The sequence below is a fragment of the Drosophila miranda genome (assembly GCF_003369915.1).
Source record: "Drosophila miranda strain MSH22 chromosome Y unlocalized genomic scaffold, D.miranda_PacBio2.1 Contig_Y2_pilon, whole genome shotgun sequence".
Lineage (NCBI taxonomy): Eukaryota > Metazoa > Arthropoda > Insecta > Diptera > Drosophilidae > Drosophila > Drosophila miranda.
Genome location: NW_022881614.1, coordinates 34,003,843 through 34,025,036, shown reverse-complemented (window position 1 = coordinate 34,025,036; position 21,194 = coordinate 34,003,843). Strand labels below are relative to the sequence as shown.

At 49.9% G+C, this 21,194-nt stretch overlaps 1 pseudogene; it reads right to left on the bottom strand.

Moving 5' to 3' along the window:
- Nucleotides 1-352: 352 nt before the first annotated feature.
- LOC117193226 lies at nt 353-20,959 on the bottom strand (annotated as a pseudogene).
- Between the last annotated feature and the right edge of the window lie 235 nt (nt 20,960-21,194).

Here is a 21,194-nt window from a genome sequence, read left to right as displayed (position 1 = left end):
ATCGACTCGGCTATTGATGCTGATCAAGAATATATATACTTTATGGGGTCGGAAACGATTCCTTCTGGAAAACTAATATACCCCAATACTCAAAATGAGTATCGGGTATAAAACATTCAATCGCCGTTCGAGAGTCATTGTCGTGCGGTTGGTAACTCGACTAAGCACAGTTGTAGAGCCACTGTGACATGGGCTTGTGTAAAATAAATGTAACCAGTGTTTAGAATAAGTGTTTAGAAATGAAGATGTAGAGTCGATGGCGACAGTGGGATGGAAAAGTGTTTGGCGTTCAAAAAGCGCACAGTGGACTGGAAAAGTGAACAACAAAATCCTATCCGAAGTTGAGGTTCGTTTTAGTTAAAATCTGGTATTTTTATTAATGTATAATTATTACTGGAATACGAATACAAATACGATTACCTTTACATTTCAGATTTTAAAAATATGACGAGAATTGCAACAAGGGTTAAAGAATTCCTACAGACTAAGCAAAGGCATACATCCATATCCCCTCACATCATCTCCTCTCCTCTCCCATCTGGGATCTATCTGGGATGCTGCAAGTGATAAGAAATACGTTTTCGTCGGTTTCGAATTATGGATTACGGTTAGAGGACGTCTTGGCGTGGTTACTCGGGCACAGGACAGGACGGGGTGGAACAGCTCGGAACGGAGCGGTGCTCTCTCACTTTGTCTTGGCGCTCCGTAAATTCGATGCGGATAGCACGGACCGGGGCGGCGGCGGCCGATCCAGGCTGTCCATGTGGTAGCGACGCGACGGCGTCGACAGCGTCGAAGTGTCGCTCTTGCGGCCCAGGCGGCTCAAGGTACTGGCACTGGTGGCTCCATTGTGTGGCGGCGGCTTACGTGGCAGTGTGGACATCTGCGAAGGATTGGGGGCATGAGATGCTGGAGATGGAAAAACCAGGATGGGGACACTCACCCGCTTGTTCTGCTCCTGCGAGTAGTTGATCTCGTAGCCCTCGCTGATGTGCTTTGGCTTCCAGGGGGCCAGCATGGACACGGACCTGGATATGGTACGCGTCATGGGCTGGAGAGGAGGCGGCTGCTGCGGCTTGACGGCTGCTGCTCCTTCCTTGCGCAGGTCCTCGCGGGACACGGAGCGACGGCGCAGGTTGTATGGCTGTGGGATGTCGCCCACTGTGGTGGCATGCAGGTAGACAACGCTTCGCTGGCTGTGAAGACTGGACTCGCCCTCGGTACCGGAGCTCTCGGCCGGAAAGCGATCCCTGAAAAAGAGTTTGCCTTAGAGCCATTCTCTCTATCGGTCCGAAAGGAGCCCAAGGACTCACCTGCCATAGCCGACGTTTTCCTGGCCCAAGCTGGAGAGGAGTCCCCGACGCTCTGCACTACGTGCGGGCTTCGGTGGCCCCATCAGCGGGCGGTCCTCGAAGTGCTGGCCCCGCGGCCCCTCCGCTGCCGATCTCTCCAGCGACATGGCCCTCTGCGTGGTGCTGCGCTTGTGCCGCTCCGCCGGCTCTGGCTCCGAGCCGCTCTCCGAGATGTCATGGATTTCGCGGGAGCGCGAGTAATGCCGCCGCTTGCGGAAGTCCACCTCGTCGCTGCCGTTGTCCAGGTGCTGCATGGAGCTGGCACGCTGCCGACTGCTGGCTGCTGACTGACCCTGCGACTGCCCCGAGAGTGTGTGGTGATAGTCCCTCGAGGGCGGAGGCGGACTGCGGTCCAGATTGTAGGCACTCTGCGAGTGCTTTGACTGGCCCAGAGACGGACGGCTTCTAAGGATTGTAATTGCACATTTAGATGAGTCCTATCCAAGGGGGCACACGGAGGGCTTACCTGGGCATACTGCTGGCCTTGGAGATGGTGGGTGGATTGGAGTCCAGATCGGTGTCGCCAAAGAAGCGCAGATTCTTGGCCGGAGCCGCAGTCGCTCCGTTCCGCTTGCAGCGCTTCAGGCTGGAGGTGTTCTCACTGTGTCCATTGACAGACATATTCAGCTAATGGAAGAGACAGCAGGGGACTAAGAGATGGTCCATCTTAGGTTATCAAAGGGGATCTCTCACCTCCTTGGGACTGCTCTTGGCCCGCCGATCCAGGGACTTGAACCAGCTCGTCTTCTCCACCTTCACCGGGGATGACGTCGCCGTCGCCGTTGCCTCCTTGGTCTTCTGTGAAAGTTTCTTGGGCGGCTTATCCGCCGAACTGCGCTTCAGCAGCAGGGGACTAGCTTTGGGCGTGGACAGTCGGCGTCGCATCGAGATATCGATAGTCTGTTGGTGGGCGGGGGGGTGAAGGAAGAGGGAAAGATAAAATTAAAGGGTTTTCGGTTCAATAGGAGAGGGATTTATGTGTTGCTTTCGCTTTCGGGTTAAAGGTTTACGTCACTTGCAACAGGTTGTGGCCTATGTGGGGCAGGTGGCCTTTGCACGAGCCGCGTGGCTGAGATACGAAAATAAACTTGTTTTGCCTTTTGTGAACGCGACGACTGTGAGTCGACAGTCGGCACTGTTTTTGGCCGGCCCAATGAAACTTTGGCCCACTTGCGGTTGGAACTGTATTAGGCAGGCGATAGAGAGAGGGAGAGAGAGAGCGGGAGGCAGGGGCCGAGTGATTGGTTAAGGCCGCAATGGATATATTGGATATCGAGTAAAGGTTTCATTCTCCTTCGATTGCCCCTAAAGTGGATTGCCACTAGAAGATCGAATGGAATGTCGCGCCACAATCGAACCGCGATCCGCGATCCGCCATCGAAGCACCCACTAAATAATCAAATATTCTAATACTTAAATAACCTCCAGAACCCGACGCTCAACGATCGAATATAGTTTATGGCCAAGTTGGGGACCCATAAATAATCAAACAGAATTATTGACACAAATTTGCTCGTGGTTTCTTTTTCGGCATCATTGTGAATGAATGGCCAGGAACTTAACGATTTCTTCGGAACACTGCGGGCGGCATGTTTTTATGAGCAGGCCCCCGTGAATAATGGCAACGCATTGTCCCAGAGATTGGGGCATGTAATTATCACCGATCGATGCCTCCGCGATCCCTTTCCATTGCGGGGTCGCTCGCACGCAAACAGAATTTTTGACAACGGTCAGATGCCACACCTTTCCCCGTGTGTGTTTGCAGCCCGAACAATGGCACAAGTGTGTACTCCTGCAGGATGAGGCATGCCGCACTCTTGGATTGAGGCTGATTGTGTGCTCTTTTCGGGCCGGCTTGGGGTTGGGCCGCGCCGCCCCCACACGAGACATCCGGCAGAATCGCAGAATGGCAGAACTGCAGAGCGTGCGAAAAGTGGCAACATCCTCTGGCCGCTCTTAGACTTGGCCAAGAAACGCGCTCAAGCATTGAAAATTAGCTTGCAGCACGCAGTGGCAGCAGCAGCAGCAACAGCCGTTGCAAGTTGCATGTTGTGCAATATGGACAGCAAACGCCTCGACAGTAGCTCAAATCGTTTTGGAATCCGAATCGGATTGGGAGTGCGGGTCTTAGCCAAGTTTCTGAGCCATTTCCCCTCCGCTCGCCGCTTGCCGCTTGCCGCCGACTCGATCTGTTTGTCGTTTCGCTGTCAGCTTTCTTAATTTGCGAGAAAGTCACAGACGGACAAACTGACTGAATGACAGAGTGACAGCGGCTGCGTGGGCCCTGTTTCTACTTCTACTTCTACTTCTACTTCTGGCTGCCTGCCTCCCAGCACCCAGCACCATCTCTGGCTTTAAGCCCCACTCTTGACGCTTTTGTTCTGGCTCGAAAATTTATACGACGCCTCGTCGCCTGAATAGTTTTCGTGTTAACGTTTTCGTTTCGTTTGCAATCTCTATTTGGCCAGTTGTCGTTTATTATTTAAGCACAGTATCTGTCTGTGTCGCTGTCTCTGTCGTTGCCTCTCGCAGTCTTTATGGTCTTGACTGTTTTGATTAGGTGCGCTATTCCATCCGCTGTGCAGTCCCCTCCCGTTTCCGAGGCCGAGATGTGCCTCTAAGTGGACGTGACGTCTTGTCGTCTTGTCGTCTTGGCCTGGCACCATTTTCGGCTAGGAACAAGAGCCAGATTGAGACGAGACGAGAGGCGACGCCCACCGGCCACCTGGACGCCCATTGAGGCCCCCCGACTTGAGCAGGAAGTGGACAAAGACAAAGCAGAACAAACCCCGAGACCCATCGACGCAAGTCTTGATTAATTCGAAATTAATAATAGTCGGCCATGACCAAATGATCGTCTGGAGGGTCCCCGTACCCATAGCCCCGCCCCGACCGATCTCCATGGGTGAATGAACTCTGGGTGCTCTGGTGCTCTATTTGTGGCGCCATCAATTGGGCATTAGACAACCCCAAAGGGAAGGGCGGGGGATTGGGGGATCTTGGGTACTCACCTTTGGTTCGCGTGAGGTCTCCTCGGCTAGGGCCTGATGCTCACGGTAACGCGAACGCATCTCCTCCTCTCTGACCATATAGCGCTCCCTCTCTTTCTCCCTCTCCCTCTGCTTCTCCTTGTTGCGGCGACTCAAGGTGCTGCCGTTGCTGTGACCATTGCTCAGGCGCTCCTTCTTGCCACTGGAGACGTTGCTGCCACTGCTGCGTCTGCTTCCGCCGTGAGTGCCACTTCCAGCGCCGGTGAACAGCTGTTTGACTTTCTCGAAGCCCCCCAGCTTCTTGTTCCGCTTCAGCGTGCTGGAATCCTCGCGAGACTGCGTCTGCGACTGTGACTGCGACTGGGTGGCTACCGGGTACTTGTCCAGATGCGGATCGAAGTGGGAGCCATCGTCGATGGAGCGCTCCCTGTACACGTAGCTGTTATCCCGCCGAAGGCGGGCGGGGATGGCCTGTCGCTGCAGCTGGCGCTGCTGGGCGCTGTCACGGCGCTGCTGGGCGCTGTCACGGCGCTCCTTCCGCAGAAAGAACTCGCACGACTGGATGTCATCGAGGGCCGTGCGCTTGCGCCATCTGGAAAATGGGGGAAAACAGAAAACATAGAAAACAGGGGTTTTTCTCGGGCAGAGCTGCCACTCACCTTGTGGTTAGATCCCCGTTGAACGACTCCTTGCGGAAGTCATTCTCAATGCCCGAATCGCCCTTGTCGAAGCTCCGCTGCTGCAGCTTGTCCCGCTTGAGGCTGCTCTGCCAGTGGTCCTGCGTCTGGTGCGACGAGGCCGCTGTCTGGTGATGCTGGGCGCGCAGCTCTGGCGAGGATCGGTAGAGGTCCGTGCCGCCCGTCAGCTGCGAGTCGAGGCTCTTCGGCTCCTGCTCCAGTCTGTCCGCCGAGTTGTAGTCGCGTTCGCGCTCCCCGATCCGCTCGCGGTGCCGCGACTCCCGGATCTGTCCGACCTTTTGCGTCTCCCGCACGTAGGTATCCTTGACGCCGCCGTGGCCGTCATCGTAGTACTTTGTGTGGCGGTAGCGCGACGTCTTCTCCATCTTGGGCAGAGTGCCGTCCACCTGGGAGCGCTCCTGCTGAGGATACTCGCTGGACAGCTCCGGCCTCACGGCCAGGCGGTGGAAGCGCTGCTCTTCTTCTCTCTCGGGACTCAGGTAGACACGAGCCCTATCCCTCTCCCGTTCCGGCTGGTGCTCCGCTCTGTGTAGGTCCCTCTGGCGCTCCAGAGTGGCGACTCCCTCCCCGAAGCGACGGGTGAGTATGCGGGTCTCCAGCTGCGCCCTCCTGTATCCCAACTCGTCCAGATACGGCGACGGACTGACGCTGCGTATCACGGGCACAATGGGTTGCTCGGGCCCCCGCCTGGACGCGTTCGGGTACTCGTCCTCGTAGTATACCTTCCGCGGCTCATAGCCCAGGCCCTCGTCCTCGTCGCTGAGGTTACGGGGACTGAGCTGCTGCCACGGGGAGGGCGAGTGCGAGTACGAGTGACTCACTCGAGGGGGGAGCGGAGCTCCACCGTTGGAGGTCGGGGAGTAGCTGCCCTGGCCCTGCTCCTGGCCGGGACTGTGCTGGGATCTGTCGTTGGCCCGCGGCGGCCTGGGCGGGGCATACTCCTGTTGAGGGGAGCGCATTTCCCGGCCCAGAGGTGACCGCTGGCGGGTCTCGTCTAGCGGACTGTGGTCCAGCTGGGCGTAGGTGATGCCCTCGTTGGGCCGGATGTAGGAGAAGCCCGGCTGGCTGATGTACGGCTGCGGCGAGAAGCGCTCCATGGACAGGCGCTTCACCAGTCCGTCCACGGTGCGTCCCTTGGTGAGGGGCAGGCGCTCCGCCGGCTGCTGGGAGCTGTGCATGTTCTCGTTGGACTTGGCCTTCAGGCCTTTGGTCGCGTATGCCCGCCGATATGGAGGCGGAGGCTGAGGCGGAGGAGGAGGGTCCTCCTGGTGCAGGCGGTGGCTCCCGCTTCAGCAGAGAGCCGTCTGGTTCCACCTGGGAGCGGCTGCGGGTCAGCAGTTCGCTCAGTCCCGACTCATCCTTCCCCGCAGGCTGACCGCGTCCGACTTGCGCCTCTCGCGCTCCCTGAAGTAATCCTTCTCGAAGAAGTCCTCCCTCTGGGCCTGCTCGATGATGGGACTGAGCTGCTGCTTGGAGGCGGAGGTGCTGGCGGCTGTTTCGTGCCTCTTGGCTACTCTGCTGCTGTCTGCGGGACTGCGCCCGCCCACATCACTCTTGCTGCGCACTAGACGCCTGGCGCCGCCGTCCTCGAAGCGCGGATCCCGCTCCAACCGGCTGAAGAGCCCGAAGATCGAGGGCCGTTTGCTCGCAGGCTTCTTGGTGGAGACGTCGCTGGCACTCCTGGCCACCAGCTTCCCCTTCTTCTTGCGCGTCGGCAGCGAATGGAACCTCTGGGCGTCGCTGGTGCTCTGGCGCTTCTGTTTGTTCCTGAAGTTCGATATATTGTCTCTGTTCTCGGCCTTGCTGTGATGCCTGCCCGCCTGGGCGATAACCAGTGCTGCCTCCTTCTTAATGTCCGCTGGATCGATGTCCGGCGGCAGTTGGTGGTAGCTCTGGACCGGGCTGGATTCGTATTCGCTGGGACGCTTGCCTGTGGGGGGCAGAGAGGGAAGGGGATTAGTTCCTCGAACTAGTTGCTTGCATAGTACATGTAATGACAAATTAGCACATTAGCCAGCCGATGATGTAATATCTGAGCCACAGCCAGCAGTTGGAAGAGATAGCCGCCCGTCGCACGTCGCCTGTCGCCCGTCGCTTGGGCCACAAGTGTGAATTGGCCACAGCTGGCTGCTAAATAAGGCAACCCGTCCAGAGTCCACCAGTCTCAGCCAGTCCACGTCCACAATTCAGTGCCAGAGCTGATCGCGCAAGTCTAACAATGGATCTGGCCCACGTCTGTCGGTCTCTCGGATCGGATCGGGGGCTGTGATGTAATGTGATGCGGTGCGATGTGTGTGGAACGCTTACTCTGTAATCGGGCGCTGTAAGCGCTAATGGCCATTGAAGAAGTCTCTTATTCGCAGTCCCCAGTCCCTGCTGATCTATCTGTCTGCCAGTCTGTTCTCATAAAGATTCCTCCACTTCCTCACTTTTTTTCATAATTATTATTATTTAATACGCCGAAAACAACAGCAAAAACAACCACACAAACACACACACACACAGAGAACAAAACACGAAAAAGAAAAGAAAAACGTGCCAGAGAAGAGCAAAACTAGATTTTCTGGCCAAGATGCGTGATCGCTCTGCCCGAACAGCCAGACAGCCAAACATTAAGACTGGCTGTCCTTGGACCTCTGGAGATCCCAACGAGATGATGAGGGATCTCTTCGATCGCACTCTTTCGCATTTCCCCTCGGCGGGGCCTGACCTTGTCTCTAGATCAACACGAGATCCCGTCTCCGGCAGTCGCCAGATCGCTGGCCGTGCTTGACCATTCACCTGCACAACCTGTCACATTTTATGGGCACCCCACAAATCGTTGCTGGAGCGGCAACCGCTCCCACATTCGCCACGATTCGTGGCAGCCAAATGGCAAAGTGACACCGATGTCTAATCGAAACTCAAACAACAATGAATAATGACAGAGAGCTGGGCGTGGCGTGTGCCAAATTGGTTTAGGCCAAATGGGATTGAAAAACTGGGCAGAGAGAACCAAAGGGAGTTTCCATAGAATCGCAGAATGGCGAAGGAATGCTAGGGGAGTGGAAAGCCAGAGGCATTCCTGCCACTATATGTGGCATCTCTTCATCAGCATCTCGCAACCGGCTGTCAGGCGCTATATGTGTCAAGGTGAAATGTGGCCGTGCTGCAGCAGCAGCAGCAGGGACACCCATGATGCGATCATGATGGTTACAAGGTTTCGTTTTGTCGGGCAGCACATCGCACATCGCTGGGGGCGTTTTCTGTTGGTTTCTTTCTTCTTTTTTTTGGGGGGTGGAGGGCAACAGGAAAACATAAATTCGCACTAAGCGACAGCATGGCCCGAGCTTGTTGCTCGAAGCAGAATCTGAATCTGAAGCGGAATTCAATGTCGGGTAACCGTAAAGTCGTTTCCCAGAGACAGACTGGCTTGCCTCTCTGCAACAATGAATGCCGCTGCTGCTGCCGCTGCCGCTGCAGTTGATTGATTACCAACTGAGAAAAGGCAAAGGCTAAGGCGCTAAAAGCCATTCATTAATCTAATCTTTGATCCACTTAATGGACGCCACGCCACGCTCCCAAGGGGCTCTATGATTTCCAAATGATCTGATCCCTGTCCAGGTCCCATTCCATTCCATTCCCTGCGATCTCCGATCTCTGCTAACCTTTTTTTCGTTCGCCGGTGACTTGGAAAAGTTTTGCGATAAAATATCTGATCCACTTTTCCCGACTGCTCGCTCCGTGTGCCCCCGGGGGCTGTGGCAGGCTGTGTGCCATTTCTGCTTCGGTTCCGGTTTCGGCTCTTGTTGCACGTAATTTGGCTGTAGTGATAGGCAAGGTGAGCCTCTACTTAGCCGCCTGCCGCATGCCACAAAACACACTGACCAACTTCCAAAACGAGGGGGAACGTTGTGAGCTGCTGCGGACACCGCAACTCTACAGTTATACCCGAAACTAAGTCAGTATGGCTCTCTTCCGGCAGACGCAGCTAATATTAAACGACACGACAAAGAGTGCGTGCGAGAGAGACAGAAAATCAGTCTGAGCGTGACGTCGGGCGCTGTGTAGCCACTGCAAATTGATTTGTTCCTATTGGCTATAAAAATGATCTGATCTGATCCAGATTCAGCAATCTGATAGATATGGTCATTATCTATGATTCTGCGTCTCTAGTTTTCTCGAGTGTGCAATATTGTGGATGCAACAGATTTTCGTTCTTTGTGGGGGCGGAAGGGGGTGGGGCGAAATTCTGAGATAACCGTTTTATAGTGAGATCTAACAGAAGTGCGGATACCAAATTTGGTTACTCCAGCCTTAATAGTCTCTGAGATTTGTGGATGCCCCAGATTTTCGTCCTTTGCGGGGGCGGAAGGGGGTGTGGCGAAATTTGGACACGAAACGGTCAAGGTCCGATATCACAGGAGTGTGGATACCAAATTTGGTTGCTCTGGCTCTTATAGGTTCTGAGATCCTTGAACTCATATTTTGCAATTGGCAAAACCGACCATGAAACCTGTGTGTTAGAGAGAGACAGAGCGAGAAAGAATGAAATTGTTTTCTTGATTCTGGCTATAATAATTATACGATCTGGTTGAGATCTTACATTCTAAAACATATAGTCATCCTCTACGATTCTGCGTTTTTGGTTTTATCGTATCTTTAAAAATGTGGATGCCACAGATTTTCGTCCTTTGTGGGGGCGGAAGTGGGCGGGGCGAAGTTTTGAAATATTTTTGTAGCAGTGACATATCACAGAAGTCTGGATCCAAAACATCGTTGCTCTAGCTCTTATAGTCTTTGAGCACTAGGCGCTGAAGGGGACGGACAGACGGACGGACGGACAGACGGACAGACGGACAGACAGACAGACGGACAGACAGACAGGGCTCAATCGACTCGGCTATTGATGCTGATCAAGAATATATATACTTTATGGGGTCGGAAACGATTCCTTCTGGACGTTACACACATCCACTTTTACCACAAATCTAATATACTCATTTTGAGTATTGGGTATAAAAAAAACCCAAACCCAAACCGAAACCGAGACAAAAATCAACTGAAACTCATATAAATAATGAAATCTGCGCTTTGTGGCACGACTTTCACTTGCCACAAGGCGGTTCTATTTGTCTTTCGTGGTGGGGTGGGGGGGAGGCAAGGCCTGGTCCTGTTTGCCGATGGTTTTACCTCAGTTTAATGATGATGATGCGACCTCAACTCCGCTTTATTAAGAGCAACCAAAACCACAAAGACTTACAGCTCTCTTTCCATCCCATTCCCCACCCCATCCCCACCAAAACGTTTAAGTTGGCAAAAATGCTTTATCCCCTGCTGCTGGCCATGTCAGTGACAAGATAAGGTCGAGTCGAAAGTCTGCTAAATGGGAATTCACCCGCATTCTGGTCTGCCCCTGCCCCCTGCCCTTCTGCTCCTGCCCCTGCTACTGGTCTAGCTCTGGGATGGGTCCAAGGATGGGTCCGTCCCGTGGTCTCTGTGGCATGCTAAAGATCTGCGCGTAGGCTGCCATGGGGTATTTCAATTAATCGAAGAGCGCACTTTCGATTTCGTTTAAAAAGCACCGATGCCGATGCCGATGCCGCTGCTGTGGCCATGGCCCTGGCCATGCTTTATCTAGCCCTGCGACTGGCCGCATTTATTTTCCGTATGAAAATAATTTAATGCTCTTCGCTGCTAATCGTCTCTGCCCCTGCCTCTGTCGCGGTGGCTCCTCCACCTAATCACATCAAAAGCGGCGCCGCGTCCTTGAGTCCCTGCACAAGTATGGAAATGGGCGTGTTGCATTGACATGATCCCTACGCCCCCCACCGCTCTCCCCATCGATGCCGGCTCCAGTGCAGACTCCAACTGGAAACCCCATTAAAATTGCTGGCTGCCCATTCCCGTGAGTGGGGAAGGGCAAGGGAACTTTCGCCCAAGAATCGACGGAGGCGAAAACAAAAGACTCTGGCGACAAACTCGTTTCACCCTCGTCGCGGGAGAGCGAGAGATAGAAAGAGCGAGAAGCTGTCAACAAAAAACAGACAAAAACAGAGTTAAAGAGCTCTAAGAATAATCACATTTCAATAAACAAATGACGCAATCGTCTGCAATTCCAATTCCAACTGAGTTTTGCGTTTTCCCCTCTTATTTTTTTTTTTTTTTTTTGTTATTTTTTTTGCGACAACTGAAGTTGAGAATTGATCGACAACTCCATTTACCCGAAATTTAGCCGAAACAGAAATCGAAATTCTTAATATTCCACGGGGCACACACACGCCGGGGGCACGCTATTGCCAATGCCAATCAGGCTGAGAACACCCGACTGCGTCCAGTATCAGACACGACTGAAAGCCAACAAGCGAGCAGCCAGCACAGTCTCCCAGTCCCAGTCGACGACGACGACGACAACGACTGCCTACGCCAATGTCATTCCGGCCAAAAGCCAACACAGAGTCAGAGCCAGTGCCAGAAAATAGTGCGAAATTTGTGGGCAGGCAAGCCAAAAGCCAACTTATTAATTAAGTCTGCTCTGAGGCAGAGCAGAGCACACAGAGCACACAGATATAATTCGAATATAAAACAAAATGTATGCAAATGATGTATTAATAAAAAAGCATAAATGGCATTTTAATAGCAGCCTTCCCAGGCCTTCCCAAAGATGGCACGAGCAAGGCAAGAGCAGCAGATCCACACTGAAAGACTGTTAGACAAACAGACTGAGACAGAGACAGAGGCTGAGACAGAGATACAGACAGCAAAAATAACCAGTCGACGGAGCAGTCGACTCTTTTTGACAAAGTTCGCACTCGGGCAAATCAAATGTGGAGCTGTGGAGCTGTGGAGCTGTAGCTCTGCGGAGAGTAGGAAACGTAGCAAATCTCATAATAATGACTTGCTCTTTGCCTAATTAAATTAATTAATTAAATGTGTATGATCTCATTAAAGCGCAGTCGCGCAGCCGCCGCATAATAGGGGGAAATGTTGCAGCATACCGGGGAAAAGGTGAGAGCAGCTATTACGCAACGGTGGCAACTGTACTTGCGCCTGAAGCTGTAGCCTGTAGCCTGAAGCCTGTAGGCAAACCAGAAACCGTCCTCCCAGCCCACGCTTCTACTGGAGGTAACGCTGTGGACTTGTTCTCGCTTAACGCTTTTTTAATCGCCCATGAAAATTATGTCATCGACATCGACATCTCTCGGCTACCCAGATACTCGCTCAGATACATGTACACGAACACACACCTGCTGCCAGACAGAAGGTCTGTCCGTAAGGAAGTCTCCCAAGATTGGCATTATTTCAAGTACGAATAAAGGAAAGACAACAGCATTGTCCGCCTTCAAGGAAAGTGCATCGGAGAGCCACCAGCTGCTGGCATCAGAGACGAGCGACCCACGACTCGTTTTAGCCAAATTTGTCGCTTCGCAAGGTTGAAAGCTGCATAATCGAGGCTTGCCTGTTCCAGCAGCAGAGCAGCAGAGCATCAGAGCAGCCTCAAATTAGTCGTCTTTCAGTTTATTTCTCTCGTTTTACAGTCAACAACTTTGACTTTTGACTGCACTGTAATTTAGCCGTAAATTCACATGTTAACTTGTGTGTGGAGTGGAATGGAGGGGAGGGCATTGAAAAATGCTGCCATGTGCCCAGCGGGCGAATAATTTTCCTTCATTTTCTGCTTTGCTGCTTTGTTGCGTCAAAATTAAATCATCATTAAATGTCTGTTTTACACATAATTGCTTTAATTTGCATGCTAAAACAGCAGAGAAAGAGTGACTGAGATTCGTTTTCAAGTTGGGGATTCAATTACGCTAAGCGTTCGTGACAGATGGAGAAGGAGGGGAGGAGAAAAGGCCAAAAAGGCCAGAGAAACAACTCCCATATCCATGGGCTGGCAGAGAGATCTTTCGGCAAAGAATCGCATAAAGATATATAGATATTGCCAAAGAAACGAAAGGAAGAACCCAGTAACTACTGTAGTCTTGTATGCCGAGGAGTTCCCAATGAAAGAAGGTACTTATTAAGGGTCTTTCCACAGAGATTGGTGACCCCGAATCTCATATATTTGCCAAAAAACAAATTCAGAAACTCGCAACTCCAATTAAACGTCTAATTAAAATCCATTTGACCTCATTTGTGGAATGACATAACGATGGCTCTCCCTGGTGGACTGGTGGATTGGTGACCCCGACAGAAATCACAGAATCTAAAGCAATTGAATGGCAGATTACCTCAATCTTGTTACATTTTGGTCCTCGACCTCGGCTAGCAGCAGCATTTAACTAAACAAATTCAGAAATTGCAATTAAATTCGTTAACGTCAAGTCAATTAACTCGTGGGTAACCCGAAATGGCAGGCATTTAAGGCTGCGGATTGCGCAACGCCGAAATCTCGCCATAACCATTTTGGCCAAAACCGACACACAGACAGACACTTTCAGCTTAGCCATAAGGACTTACGAGTATGGTTAATAATCAATGGAAATACATAAGGAAATGCCAGCCAGAGAGTGAGTACTCACTCGTATGGCCATTGGTAGTACTAAAATTGGGGAACAGGCAAAGGCGAAGGCGCTGAAAGCCATTCATTAATCTAATCTTTGATCCACTTAATGGACGCCACGCCACGCCACGCTCCCAAGGGGCTCTATGATTTCCAAATGATCTGATCCCTGTCCAGGTCCCATTCCATTCCATCCCCTGCGATCTCCGATCTCTGCTAACCTTTTTTTCGTTCGCCGGTGACTTGGAAAAGTTTTGCGATAAAATATCTGATCCACTTTTCCCGACTGCTCGCTCCGTGTGCCCCCGGGGGCTGTGGCAGGCTGTGTGCCATTTCTGCTTCGGTTCCGGTTTCGGCTCTTGTTGCACGTAATTGGGCTGTAGTGATAGGCAAGGTGAGCCTCTACTTAGCCGCCTGCCGCATGCCACAAAACACACTGACCAACTTCCAAAACGAGGGGGAACGTTGTGAGTTGCTGCGGACACCGCAACTCTACAGTTATACCCGATACTAAGTCAGTATGGCTCTCTTCCTGCAGACGCAGCTAATATTAAACGACACGACAAAGAGTGCGTGCGAGAGAGACAGAAAATCAGTCTGAGCGTAACGTCGGGCGCTGCGTAGCCACTGCAAATTGATTTGTTCCTATTGGCTATAAAAATGATCTGATCTGATCCAGATTCAGCAATCTGATAGATATGGTCATTATCTATGATTCTGCGTTTCTAGTTTTCTCGAGTGTGCAATATTGTGGATGCAACAGATTTTCGTCCTTTGTGGGGGCGGAAGGGGGTGGGGCGAAATTCTGAGATAACCGTTTTATAGTGAGATCTAACAGAAGTGCGGATACCAAATTTGGTTACTCCAGCCTTAATAGTCTCTGAGATTTGTGGATGCCCCAGATTTTCGTCCTTTGTGGGGGCGGAAGGGGGTGTGGCGAAATTTGGACACGAAACGGTCAAGGTCCGATATCACAGGAGTGTGGATACCAAATTTGGTTGCTCTGGCTCTTATAGGTTCTGAGATCCTTGAACTCATATTTTGCAATTGGCAAAACCGACCATGAAACCTGTGTGTTAGAGAGAGACAGAGCGAGAAAGAATGAAATTGTTTTCTGGATTCTGGCTATAATAATTATACGATCTGGTTGAGATCTTACATTCTAAAACATATAGTCATCCTCTACGATTCTGCGTTTTTGGTTTTATCGTATCTTTAAAAATGTGGATGCCACAGATTTTCGTTCTTTGTGGGGGCGGAAGTGGGCGGGGCGAAGTTTTGAAATATTTTTGTAGCAGTGACATATCACAGAAGTCTGGATCCAAAACATCGTTGCTCTAGCTCTTATAGTCTTTGAGCACTAGGCGCTGAAGGGGACGGACGGACGGACAGACGGACAGACGGACAGACAGACAGGGCTCAATCGACTCGGCTATTGATGCTGATCAAGAATATATATACTTTATGGGGTCGGAAACGATTCCTTCTGGACGTTACACACATCCACTTTTACCACAAATCTAATATACCCCAGTACTCATTTTGAGTATCGGGTATAAAAAAAACCCAAACCCAAACCGAAACCGAGACAAAAATCAACTGAAACTCATATAAATAATGAAATCTGCGCTTTGTGGCACGACTTTCACTTGCCACAAGGCGGTTGTATTTGTCTTTCGTGGTGGGGTGGGGGGGAGGCAAGGCCTGGTCCTGTTTGCCGATGGTTTTACCTCAGTTTAATGATACAACGCGCGGTAATTGTCTGTCGATGATGATGATGATGATGATGCGATCTCAACTCCGCTTCATTAAGAGCAACCAAAACCACAAAGACACACAGCTCTCTTTCCATCCCATTCCCCACCCCATCCCCACCAAAACGTTTAAGTTGGCAAAAATGCTTTATCCCCTGCTGCTGGCCATGTCAGTGACAAGATAAGGTCGAGTCGAACGTCTGCTAAATGGGAATTCACCCGCATTCTGGTCTGCCCCTGCCCCCTGCCCTTCTGCTCCTGCCCCTGCTACTGGTCTAGCTCTGGGATGGGTCCAAGGATAGGTCCGTCCCTTGGTCTCTGTGGCATGCTAAAGATCTGCGCGTAGGCTGCCATGGGGTATTTCAATTAATCGAAGAGCGCACTTTCGATTTCGTTTAAAAAGCACCGATGCCGATGCCGATGCCGCTGCTGTGGCCATGGCCCTGGCCATGCTTTATCTAGCCCTGCGACAGGCCGCATTTATTTTCCGTATGAAAATAATTTAATGCTCTTCGCTGCTAATCGTCTCTGCCCCTGCCCCTCTGTCGCGGTGGCTCCTCCACCTAATCACATCAAAAGCGGCGCCGCGTCCTTGAGTCCCTGCACAAGTATGCAAATGGGCGTGTTGCATTGACATGATCCCTACGCCCCCCACCGCTCTCCCCATCGATGCCGGCTCCAGTGCAGACTCCAACTGGAAACCCATTAAAATTGCTGGCTGCCCATTCCCGTGAGTGGGGAAGGGCAAGGGAACTTTCGCCCAAGAATCGACGGAGCCGAAAACAAAAGACTCTGGCGACAAACTCGTTTCACCCTCGTCGCGGGAGAGCGAGAGATAGAAAGAGCGAGAAGCTGTCAACAAAAAACAGACAAAAACAGAGTTAAAGAGCTCTAAAAATAATCTACGACTCATTTCAATACACATTTCAATAAACAAATGACGCAATCGTCTGCAATTCCAATTCCAAGTGAGTTTTGCGTTTTCCCATTTTTTTTTTTTTTTTTTTTTTTTTTTCTTTTTTTTGCCACAACTGAAGTTGAGAATTGATCGACAACTCCATTTACCCGAAATTTAGCCGAAACAGAAATCGAAATTCTTAATATTCCACGGGGCACACACACGCCGGGGGCACGCTTTTGCCAATGCCAATCAGGCTGAGAACACCCGACTGCGTCCAGTATCAGACACGACTGAAAGCCAACAAGCGAGCAGCCAGCACAGTCTCCCAGTCCCAGTCGACGACGACGACGACAACGACTGCCTACGCCAATGTCATTCCGGCCAAAAGCCAACACAGAGTCAGAGCCAGTGCCAGAAAATAGTGCGAAATTTGTGGGCAGGCAAGCCAAAAGCCAACTTATTAATTAAGTCTGCTCTGAGGCAGAGCAGAGCACACAGAGCACACAGATATAATTCGAATATAAAACAAAATGTATGCAAATGATGGATTAATAAAAAAGCATAAATGGCATTTGAATAGCAGCCTTCCCAGGCCTTCCCAAAGATGGCACGAGCAAGGCAAGAGCAGCAGATCCACACTGAAAGACTGTTAGACAAACAGACTGAGACAGAGACAGAGGCTGAGACAGAGATACAGACAGCAAAAATAACCAGTCGACGGAGCAGTCGACTCTTTTTGACAAAGTTCGCACTCGGGCAAATCAAATGTGGAGCTGTGGAACTGTGGAGCTGTAGCTCTGCGGAGAGTAGGAAACGTAGCAAATCTCATAATAATGACTTGCTCTTTGCCTAATTAAATTAATTAATTAAATGTGTATGATCTCATTAAAGCGCAGTCGCGCAGCCGCCGCATAATAGGGGGAAATGTTGCAGCATACCGGGGAAAAGGTGAGAGCAGCTATTACGCAACGGTGGCAACTGTACTTGCGCCTGAAGCTGTAGCCTGTAGCCTGAAGCCTGTAGGCAAACCAGAAACCGTCCTCCCAGCCCACGCTTCTACTGGAGGTAACGCTGTGGACTTGTTCTCGCTTAACGCTTTTTTAATCGCCCATGAAAATTATGTCATCGACATCGACATCTCTCGGCTACCCAGATACTCGCTCAGATACATGTACACGAACACACACCTGCTGCCAGACAGAAGGTCTGTCCGTAAGGAAGTCTCCCAAGATTGGCATTATTTCAAGTACGAATAAAGGAAAGACAACAGCATTGTCCGCCTTCAAGGAAAGTGCATCGGAGAGCCACCAGCTGCTGGCATCAGAGACGAGCGACCCACGACTCGTTTTAGCCAAATTTGTCGCTTCGCAAGGTTGAAAGCTGCATAATCGAGGCTTTCCTGTTCCAGCAGCAGAGCAGCAGAGCATCAGAGCAGCCTCAAATTAGTCGTCTTTCAGTTTATTTCTCTCGTTTTACAGTCAACAACTTTGACTTTTGACTGCACTGTAATTTAGCCGTAAATTCACATGTTAACTTGTGTGTGGAGTGGAATGGAGGGGAGGGCATTGAAAAATGCTGCCATGTGCCCAGCGGGCGAATAATTTTCCTTCATTTTCTGCTTTGCTGCTTTGTTGCGTCAAAATTAAATCATCATTAAATGTCTGTTTTACACATAATTGCTTTAATTTGCATGCTAAAACAGCAGAGAAAGAGTGACTGAGATTCGTTTTCAAGTTGGGGATTCAATTACGCTAAGCGTTCGTGACAGATGGAGAAGGAGGGGAGGAGAAAAGGCCAAAAAGGCCAGAGAAACAACTCCCATATCCATGGGCTGGCAGAGAGATCTTTCGGCAAAGAATCGCATAAAGATATATAGATATTGCCAAAGAAACGAAAGGAAGAACCCAGTAACTACTGTAGTCTTGTATGCCGAGGAGTTCCCAATGAAAGAAGGTACTTATTAAGGGTCTTTCCACAGAGATTGGTGACCCCGAATCTCATATATTTGCCAAAAAACAAATTCAGAAACTCGCAACTCCAATTAAACGTCTAATTAAAATCCATTTGACCTCATTGGTGGAATGACATAACGATGGCTCTCCCTGGTGGACTGGTGGATTGGTGACCCCGACAGAAATCACAGAATCTAAAGCAATTGAATGGCAGATTACCTCAATCTTGTTACATTTTGGTCCTCGACCTCGGCTAGCAGCAGCATTTAACTAAACAAATTCAGAAATTGCAATTAAATTCGTTAACGTCAAGTCAATTAACTCGTGGGTAACACGAAATGGCAGGCATTTAAGGCTGCGGATTGCGCAACGCCGAAATCTCGCCATAACCATTTTGGCCAAAACCGACACACAGACAGACACTTTCAGCTTAGCCATAAGGACTTACGAGTATGGTTAATAAGCAATGGAAATGCATAAGGAAATGCCAGCCAGAGAGTGAGTAATCACTCGTATGGCCATTGGTAGTACTAAAATTGGGGAACAGCAGAAATACAAACAGACGGACAGGCGGGAGCTGAGGTGAATGGCTTAGACTCAGACTGGCAAGTCTAAATAATTAACATTTGTGCAGGTTTTGTCATAATCAATTTTTAATTTATCCATTACCCCAGCAAGATCACGACGACAGTTGCCATAAATTCCATTCAGCTATGAAATAAATCCCACGTCGTTGCTGTCGCTGCTGCCAGACATAATCATAACAATAATAATATAGTCGAAACCATAATATAGTCCAAGGGGGGGTAGGACGGACACAGATACAGATACAGATGCAATGGCTCTTGGTCTTGGTCGTGGTCTTGGTCTGGCTCTAGGGTCCACTGGTGTCCGTCCGGTGTCCCCCCTGTCCACCGACTGAGAGATGTGCAAAATGATACTGCAGCTGACTGCTGGCTGGCTCTCTGCTGTAGCTGTTGCTCTCTGAGCTAGGAATAGTTGCTGCTGTGCTTCCTTATAAAATATCAACTTATTTTAAATAGTTATATATGGGGGGGAGCTCTCTACTTTGTCTCGGAGTAAACTACATTTTATTGTTAAGGCGGCTTTGTTATTATTATTATTTTTATCGCTTTTGGCATTCGTTCTGGCTTTATTCGCCCACTAGCACGAGGTTTCTTTTTGTTTTTCTTTCTTTTTTCCCCCTCCACATGGAAAACCTCGTGTTGTTTTTATACCCGATACTCAAAATGAGTATTGGGGTGTATTAGATTTGTGGTAAGAGTGGATGTGTGTAACGTCCAGAAGGAATCGTTTCCGACCCCATAAAGTATATATATTCTTGATCAGCATCAATAGCCGAGTCGATTGAGCCCTGTCTGTCTGTCCGTCCGTCCGTCTGTCCGTCTGTCCGTCTTTCCGTCCCCTTCAGCGCCTAGTGCTCAAAGACTATAAGAGCTAGAGCAACGATGTTTTGGATCCAGACTTCTGTGATATGTCACTGCTACAAAAATATTTCAAAACTTCGCCCCGTCCACTTCCGCCCCCACAAAAGACGAAAATCTGTGGCATCCACAATTTTAAAGATATGAGAAAAAAAAAAACGTAGAGTTGTAGAGAATGACCATATCTTTAAGACTTCGGAATCTGAATTGGATCGTATTACTATTATAGCCAGCATCAAGAAAACAATTTCATTATTTTCTCGCCCTGTCTCTCTCTAACACACACGTAGCATAGGCGGCTTTGCTTAGAGTAAAACATTAGCGCCTAGATCTCAGAGACTACAAAAGCTAGAGCAACCAAATTTGGTATCTACACTCCTAATATATCGGACCGAGACGAGTTTGTTTCAAAATTTCGCCACACCCCCTTCCGCCCCTGCAAAGGACGAAAATCTGGGGATATTCAAAAATCTCGGAGACTATTAAGGCTAGAGTAACCAAATTTGGTATCCGCACTCCTGTTAGATCTCACTATAAAACGTGTATCTCAAAATTTCGCCCCACCCCCTTCCGCCCACACAAAGGACGAAAATCTGTTGCATCCACAATATTGCACATTCGAGAAAACTAAAAACGCAGAATCATAGATAATGATCATATATATCAGATTGCTGAATCTGGATCAGATCAGATCATTTTTATAGCCAATAGGAACAAATCAATTTGCAGTGGCTACGCAGCGCCCGACGTCACGCTCAGACTGATTTTCTGTCTCTCTCGCACGCACTCTTTGTCGTGTCGTTCAATATTAGCGGCGTCTGCCGGAGGAGAGCCATACTGACTTAGTATCGGGTATCACCGTAGAGTTGCAGTGTCCGCAGCAACTCACAACGTTCCCCCTCGTTTTTTTTGCATAAATGAATGAAAACTTCAAGAGTTTCTCAATGTTATGCAACCGAAGATGGAAAGCCTCTAGGCCATCCATCATGACTGTTAGAACCCCTCACTGGCTGGCTGACTGGCTAGCTGACCAACCAAGTAAATGAGTTGTAATCGAGTGGTGTCGGTCAATGGAGGGGTGGGTGGTGGGGTGGGAGGGTGGGGGGGGGGGGTGTGTGATATGAAGCTTTGTGTGGGCTGCAAGCCTGCGTCATTGATTGACAAAACTGGGCCACACACCACACAAAAAGAATAAAGACTTAAATGCTACAAGCGGTGGGGGCTACGAAGCTGTAGATACCCTTAAAGTAATATAGTAATATATTTTCACACAGAATCATAGTAGTTTACCATATCCGGAGTAGAGTAGAGCCGCGTTCCCGCTCATTCCCTGAGCGTATTCTATCGTCTCGGCATAATCTGTTGCAAAAGTCTACTAGGCCACACAATACACTTTGCTAGGGTACACAATCGAAGAGTTAGATGGTAAATTAGGGATACGTATCGTATACATGTTAGATGCCACTTGGTTAGTAATTTTTTTGTGTTGTTGGATCGTTATCGCTTAGAGTATCATTAGAGAGAGGGCTTCGTGTTGTTGGTTGTTTGGACTCTTTTTGCTTTGTTTTTTTGTTTTGTTTGGATGATGCGCGTGTTAGTTATTTACTAGCTATTAGGGTT